Source organism: Centroberyx affinis, unplaced genomic scaffold, assembly GCF_046629955.1.
Source record: "Centroberyx affinis isolate AG114_WGS23_722 - 3 ecotype Tasmania unplaced genomic scaffold, CSIRO-AGI_Caff_v1 ptg000408l_1, whole genome shotgun sequence".
In the NCBI taxonomy this organism is placed as follows: domain Eukaryota; kingdom Metazoa; phylum Chordata; class Actinopteri; order Beryciformes; family Berycidae; genus Centroberyx; species Centroberyx affinis.
In genome coordinates this window covers 243,954-251,774 of record NW_027279075.1, presented here as the reverse complement: position 1 = coordinate 251,774, position 7,821 = coordinate 243,954, and positions in this window count along the sequence as shown.

The window sequence follows — 7,821 nt, the reverse complement described above, 5'->3', positions numbered from 1 at the left end:
AGGGACCTCCATGTGGGAGGAGTTTTTTTTGTTTGTTTTTTTGTTATCAAGTATTGAACTGTATGACTAGTGTCTACGTCTACACTGTGTGTGGGGAGAGTGAACCCTATGATTAGAACAGAAATTCTTATACATTTTCTCACTGGAATAATTTATAGTGGATTTTGCTGGGGACCTCTGGAGCCCCCTCAACGACTCCTGGGGGTCTCCAAGATTGACTTTGAGAACCACTGATCTAAGAGAGCCACGGCAGAGCAGTTGAAGCCAGCATCAGCACTCAGTGTAGTAGACATTGATAAGGCCGATATAGTGGAGAACTATTCGTGTGAGGTTGAATTATTGGAAGGTCTCCATTGCAGAGCAAAGACACCATCCACTGAAAACACAATTATATGCATGGCCTTCATGATGGCTTTTTTCTCCATAAACCAATTATGCCCATTATTCCTGAAGGGAAGGAATTGCTAATGGAAATAAAATCATCAGAAAACCAAGTCACTCGGGAGGAAAAAATTCTCCCACAGATGGCGCTATACTCCGATTCCAATATGGCTTTAAAATGTTGAACACTAATACTCAGTGACATAACATGTTCCACATTCATTCACCAAGTATGTCCCCTCCTTCCTTCTCCCGCACAAGCTTTTACTTATGTTATGAGTCATGTGATAATCCTCGTGTAGTTTAACACACACACATTCACACACATCGCCCTTGCTATGCTAGTATGCAGTGATGGTGTGTGAGAAAAAAAAAAGGTTTAAAGGGATAGAGAGTAATGAGGAGAGGAGAGGAGAGGAGAGGAGAGGAGGAGGAGAGGAGAGGAAAAGAAATGAGAGGAAAGGGTGATCACAGCTTGTAGCCATGTCATGGGTTTTGTGGGTCTAACTTGGAATTGCAAGAAATCATGGGACACAGGAATGGAAACCACAAGACCTCTATTAGCTGAACAATTCAACTCCTGGTCTTCCCATAAAAATGCACACCGGATGAGTTTGAAGTGGAGATTTCAGAGCTAACAATTTATCTTTTTCAAATAAATGATAGAAAACGTACACAACACTTTTTGTCAATGATTAGGCCTACTTTATCCTCATGGTAAAGAGGACAAACTGCAGCCTTAGGGACAGAGGGGAAATAATGTGTCTGTTTATTGATTTGTAGTTTCATATGTGTTATTTCCAGCATATGTTTATTTTCAGTCTCCCAGGTTTGCCAAAGTAAGTAATCTGTGGACTGGCTGTGAGAAAGACATAAGGGGGAGAGGGGGGGGATAGCAGAGGACAAAGTACAGCATGCTTGTGATGCAAACACCATTAGCAGGTCAGAGAGGGGAAGAAAAATAGGTTCCCCCCTGCTCTCTCTGTCTTTACCAGGGAAGTTAGCTCTGGTTTAATCCCACAGCCAATCCCCTCATTTCACATTAATTCCCTGGGAATCGCTCGGCGGCATGGGTGTGGTGGTACGGCCTGGGATAGGCCTTGTAAATAACCTGTTGTTTGACATTAGACTGGATGGGATTAAGGAGTTGATTTAATCACAATGATATGCAATTTGTCCCTGACTTTGTGGATCTCTGATTCATTTAGAGGCCAGGAGTCAAGGGCTATGAGTCAAACTGGGCTGATCAAGTGGTAAGTTGATTAAATCACATCCTCTTTCAAACTGCATATTCCTCATCGGTCAGCTGTTGGGCTCTGAGAGGGCAAAAGGGAAGGAAGCAGCTGCTCCACCAGGATGGATGATTTTACTTCACTCTGGTGTCTATAGCTGCTGCACACTATAAGGTTGGAGTATATTTTAACAAGGATTTTTTGTTTCAAAATTGAGACATGCACCACTTGAAAAAAAGTGACCCCTGCTCTTACATAGTGATTGGAAGCAAGGGTAATTATAGTCATTTACAGTAGGTAATTTAAGTCCTTGCTTGACAAAATGAAGCTATAAGAAAAATGTATCACCAATAACAGGTGCTTGTACACCCAATCTGTGGATGGGCCTGCCAGAGGGAGTCTGACCTGCCTCACGTGCCTCTTGCGCCCTCTACTGGTGGCATTAGAAACACATATAGATTAGAATTAGAATTCAATGGGCTCACATTTTTGTTAGTGTGTGTGTATGTGTGTGTGTCTATGTCTATGTCTATGTCTATGTCTGTCTCTGTGTCTGATCTCATCAAGGTGCAACAGCTGTGGCACTAATCCTGGACAAGCACACTGACACCGTGACATCACTGAGCTGACGGCTTGGCAAGAGGGACCAGGAAGCATTATGTGTGCGCATATGAGCGTGTGCATCTGTGTGGCCTAATGGCCCAATTCGAAGGCACCAAATGCTACCCAGTGTGACTGCAAAGCGTCTCGTACACCCACAGTGACCACTGTGGTATTTAAACATTTAGATCCGTCAGCAAAACATCCTCACTGATTCTACATTGAAGGATGATTAACAATCTGCACATCATTTCTGAATGCTATAGTTGAGTTATATGACCTTCACACCACCTGAACCTATTGCAAACAATTATTCCAGTGACAAGGGAGATAATTCACACAGGCCTCTCTCCCCAAAGTCCCCATGGCTCTCATTCCTCAGGGCCATCATTTCTATCTCTTGGTGACAAAGCACCCTCTGTTGGCCTGGGCCAGTATAAACCTGCAGCAGTGACACAAATTTAATCCTACTTTAAAGCCCCTATGTGTAGAATATGTATCGGATTATATCATCCTTCAATTAATTTTGATACCATAAGAGTTTGTCAGTAGAAAAATGAGACCAGTCTATGTGTTGCTTTCAGTGTGTTCAATCTCCACAAATAATGTCTTCATATTTTTAAGTCTTCAGCATACTCTCAACTCGCAAAAAGATGACACACATAAAATGGTGCTTCCTTGATCACCAAGGTACCTCGTTTCTGATGTGGTGAGAAGTCCCAGAACACCAAAGAGCAGTGTGCAACTTGGCTCTCACTATAGAGATGAAGGTTATAATGACTGTTTACTGGCTAATGGGAAAATTCAACAGTGCACAAGTGACAACTTTGGCCCATTGCAGTCCATGATAAGCAGGGTCCTGAGTCAAATAATTGTATCCTGTCCACCACCAAATATAGTCAGACAATTTGAATCCCAAGGTAACTGATAACTGATTTATTGACCGTTCTACGACTGAAAAATACCATACATGCGGAAAGAAACTGTGCAATGCTATTGATGTCAGTCATTTTCAAGTCAAGTAATGTCTAAAAATCAGTAGAAACAATGAGTAAGCCAAAGTAACATTTATTTCTTGCTGACAGAGAAACTGTGTAGAGATATGACATTGACTTTATTTAGAAGAATGGCACTGATTTGAGTTGTGATTTGGACCTTGCATTGCAAGTGAAGATGGAATTTTCCCTAGTCATTGAAGGCATTCACAGATTCACAGAAATATCCAAACATCTAACACCCAAATTTGCTAGTTGCAGATGGTACAACCTTTATGAATATTTATTTTTTCAAATTCCATGGACTTTAGTATTGAATTCCATATATTTCTGATTAAGTCATTAATATTAGATAACAGATCAGCAAAATCTACATATATCAGGATATTTCCATCTGTCTCTAATTGATATTTTGTTCCACATAATAGACCATATAGTTAATTTTGTTACATCTCCAGAAAGCTTAGAAATCAACTTTTTTATTCGGTATACACCATGTTACCGAAGGATTAATATTGATGGTGTGAAACACAAAAAAAAGCTCATCAGAAAGCCTGAAAGAAGCTGTTGAATTGTCTCTACCTCTTCCAAGTCTCTTTATATGTTTCACAGCTTGACAAACACCGAGCGACTTATCATTCTATTCAGCAGCAGAGGAGAATAGCAGCTAAAAAAAGGTACAAATTAGTTTCTATGCTGATTATGAATAATTACTCTTCCCTGTTACCCTGACGTTTATACTGTATGTGGCTTGAGTATTGTGTTTGAAGGGGCAGTAAGATTTTTTAAAAAAGAAGAAAAAACTCACAACCACAGACACATATACGCAATCACTTCCACACACACATACACAAACGCAGTAGGCCTATTGCCTATCTTTGATGTCTCTGCAGCACAGTGAGCTGAGGATGGAGCAATATATAAGACGGTGGAGGTGGTTGGAACGGCTCGGGGGCGAGAAGCAACGAGAACACCTAAAGATTTCAATGCCTGTCCACACAGATACATCTGTGTGAGCTCATGCATTATGGATGCTGTCTAGGCGATTATTTCCTCACTGCTCCGTTGTCTAGACGGAAGAGAAATATTTGCCCAGTGTGACCCCAATTTCTTCCTCGGCAACAGGATAGGAAGCACTGCTGAATATGATTTGAATTGTAGCAGTGCGTCTCCTCAGCTCACACACATGCACACGTTAACTGTGAAGAATTCTGGCTAAATAACCAGTGTTGGGCTATATAGGCAACTCAAAAATATATATATAAATAAAATAAATACATATTACACCCCCTGGCATTAATACATTACGTTGCTTATTACTACTGCAGATTAATTAAAGGACTTGTTGTTATAGTTCTGTTGCATTTCTCTGAGTAGGCAAGTGCTCACATGACCGCTGAAAAAATAACTAATGTTTTACTTCAACTGGAACAGCAATTAGTTCTTATTTTCATAATAGTGGCATATGTTATGTTAGTAGACCTGTAGTCCTTGGAATAGGATGGTGTGGTTTTAATAATGCATAATTCCCTGTATCTGTTTATATGGCCGGTGAGGAAATAGTTTATCACTAGTATGTATTGTGGTTGTGGTTAAAGGTTTTTAAAGGAGTTGATCTGCACACCACTATGAAATGTGCACTTCTCTGAAAGGATTATGTGCTACTTGAAATTAGCAAGGTCCATTAGACTAAGAGCTTGGATTACAAAGCCTACTGAGATACTCAGTACTCATAAACCTCACAACAAAGTCCAGGCTTTTCTAGTGAAACTGACTCACTTGATGGTCAGAATAGGTCTCTCCTCGTCTTATTTCAGATAGCACTGTTCGTGGCAAAGAGTTTTATACTTATTCTTTCATGTTGTATGATAACAGCCACAAGACTTAATATCAACTCCATCCAAGTTCTAGGCAAGAGCATCAATCATGACAGTAGTCTGGGGACTCATCTCTGACTAACCAGTGTCCATGTCCTTATAGCACTCTACTCCCCTCACATTTTTTTGTTGTGTAAAGATTGCCAGATATTACTACCCTAAGTGGCAGTAGGAAAAAAATAAATGTTTTGTTTTTCCCAAAGTGAAGATTTCTCTTATTTCATCTTGGATTGCAGAATCAAACTATGTTTGTTGCTCAGCCTCCTGCATAGATAGACCACTCCTAAATGAGTTTAAATAATCTCCTTAGAACTGCTGGTCTTCTCTATTAGTTTATAGCAAAGGTCCCCATAGATCAATTTTGATAGAACTGTAGAGTACAGTATGTGAGCTCCCTTTCTAATCTGTTGTCTTTTGTCTTATTTTCTATAACAAACTAAACAATGGAAAATATACTTCTGGAGTGTGCAGAGTATATGAACCCAGACCCAGGCACAACTGTTAGTAACATTTAAAAGGCCTTTATTTCTGAGGGCAAAGAAGATAAAAACACACACCTACACATTTCAACTTACACTTTCCTCAGGGTGCTCTTAGTACAATTCTTCTGCTGATGTCTCATTTTCTATATTGGATTTTGATGCACTTGGACACATCATTAGTGACGTAACCTCGGGCCACTGGGTGTTTTGCGTCAACATCAGTCACCCTATAGTCTCTCTTGGCCAGACCACCTTGCATCCAGTCCTAACCTCTATGCCATCAAGAGAGACCTAAGGGTTGGTGTTTTTTTGGTCAGGGCAATGCTGCGAAATGCTGCTGGGACTTTATAAACTTGGAACGGCCACAAGAGAATACCATGCTGGTAAATCTAAGCCTTGTACTTTCCTGTAGCCCTGATTTGTCCACTGCTGCCAGACACGGCTCTACCTCCTGACTCTTCGCCTGGATATCCACTGTGGCTTCAGAGTGTAGGAAAACATCTTTCCCAAATTGCTTCCTAGGGAGAAATAAAACTTGTCAGCCACTTTTCCCCCTCTTCAGCACCACAAATTGTAATATACATGATGATATGGCATGCCATGCAAGAGAAACCACTTTACCATCACTGACTGACCAAAAATACAAGAACTGAACGTTTATGACATTCCACAGCAAAAGTGAATTCCTAGTTCAATGTCAGGCATTTGAAAAAATTTGGCTTTGGTGCATGAACAAAGCATTTTCTTCTTCACAATACAGCGCAATAGATTTTTTAGCAATAGCCAAATACGACACATGGCAGCAATAAATAATAAAACTAGTAAACAAATAAAAGTTTGATGTACTTTTGATGTAAGTTTGTAAAAATTGTTACCCTCTTGCAACATTGCTTCATGCTAGTCTTCTTCCAGGCTATTAATGCCAGCATTAAAATTAGCAGGTTGCATTAGGTTCGGCCTTCATTTCTGTTTAGGGCCTCTTCAAACCCTAAAAGACACATTGTGCTGAAGTGGCATGCATTTGGATATTTATGAACTATGGGCTGACTTAAATTTTCCATAAGGGATACTAAAAGCTCTTGGCGAATTAAATTCAAAATAAGATCTAATTTAACCGATTGGCAGGACATTAACGTTGCCACTGTAGGTTTGAGATTATGGATTCATTGCTTGCTCATGGCTGCATGGGTCTCTGCAGAAAACACATTAAAGCACAGGTTTTTGCTCCGTTTGACATATTTTAATGGAAAGGAAATAAGTTCACAGCATTACTTGTCATGTCACTGAATCAGCACTATAGCTTGGCCCTACTATGATCAGTGTGGTTTATCATGTTCATGTCGTGTTCCTCTGGTGATGTATGGTCTGTGTAAACCGTGACACTTCCACAGGCACAAGTCCAAGGCTGACGCATATCATGTCTGTTGTGGCATGTGATACACAATGCACAATGCAACGCAAGGCAGCTCAGTGCAACACAAGACAATAACACAACTCAACACAACGCAATGCAGCACAGGACCACCAAGGACTGAGAGTTAATATTGTGCCTGTTGACAGAGGGAAATGGTAAAAAAAAAAAGACTAAAAATACTAAATATACATTATATAAGGAAAAAGATTCAGCTTATCGTGGCATTGAATCAATTCTTGATTAATGGGCACCATAGACTCGATTAGGGTTATTTAATTAAATCACACAAATTTTATTGTGAGTGATCCTTATCATTTTTTTTGTCCTTTTGTACAGACTATTTTCATGTGAATACTATGACTATGACTCTACTAGGTGACACAGAACCTTATTACAAGTCAACAGGATGCCTGCCTACCAAACATTTTCACACACAACTAACCAATAGTCTGTAAGGTTTCCTTTAGACATTACTTTAACCCACATGAACTGCTCACATGGAAAGATGCCTGCAGACAGCATATTTATCACACAAATGCAGTTGTTCCAGCTCATTAGATTTCACTGGCTGCACTCTTTGGTTTACAGTCTCAAACATGTCAGATGAACCATCAGTTTCTCTATCACAGATGATCTTTTCTTCTCGCTTTCTTTACTGTCTGTACCACAGTGCAAAAATGAACATTTATATTGTTCCGTGGTGCTGGACTTCAATCATGTGAACTCACTGTCATTTATTTTCTTCTTTTTTTTGTGAAGGTGTTAGCTGATGTAAAGCTGCCTCTGAATTCTGTGTCAGATTTATGGCCTTTGTTGTGTTTTCAAACATCGGGGAGATGA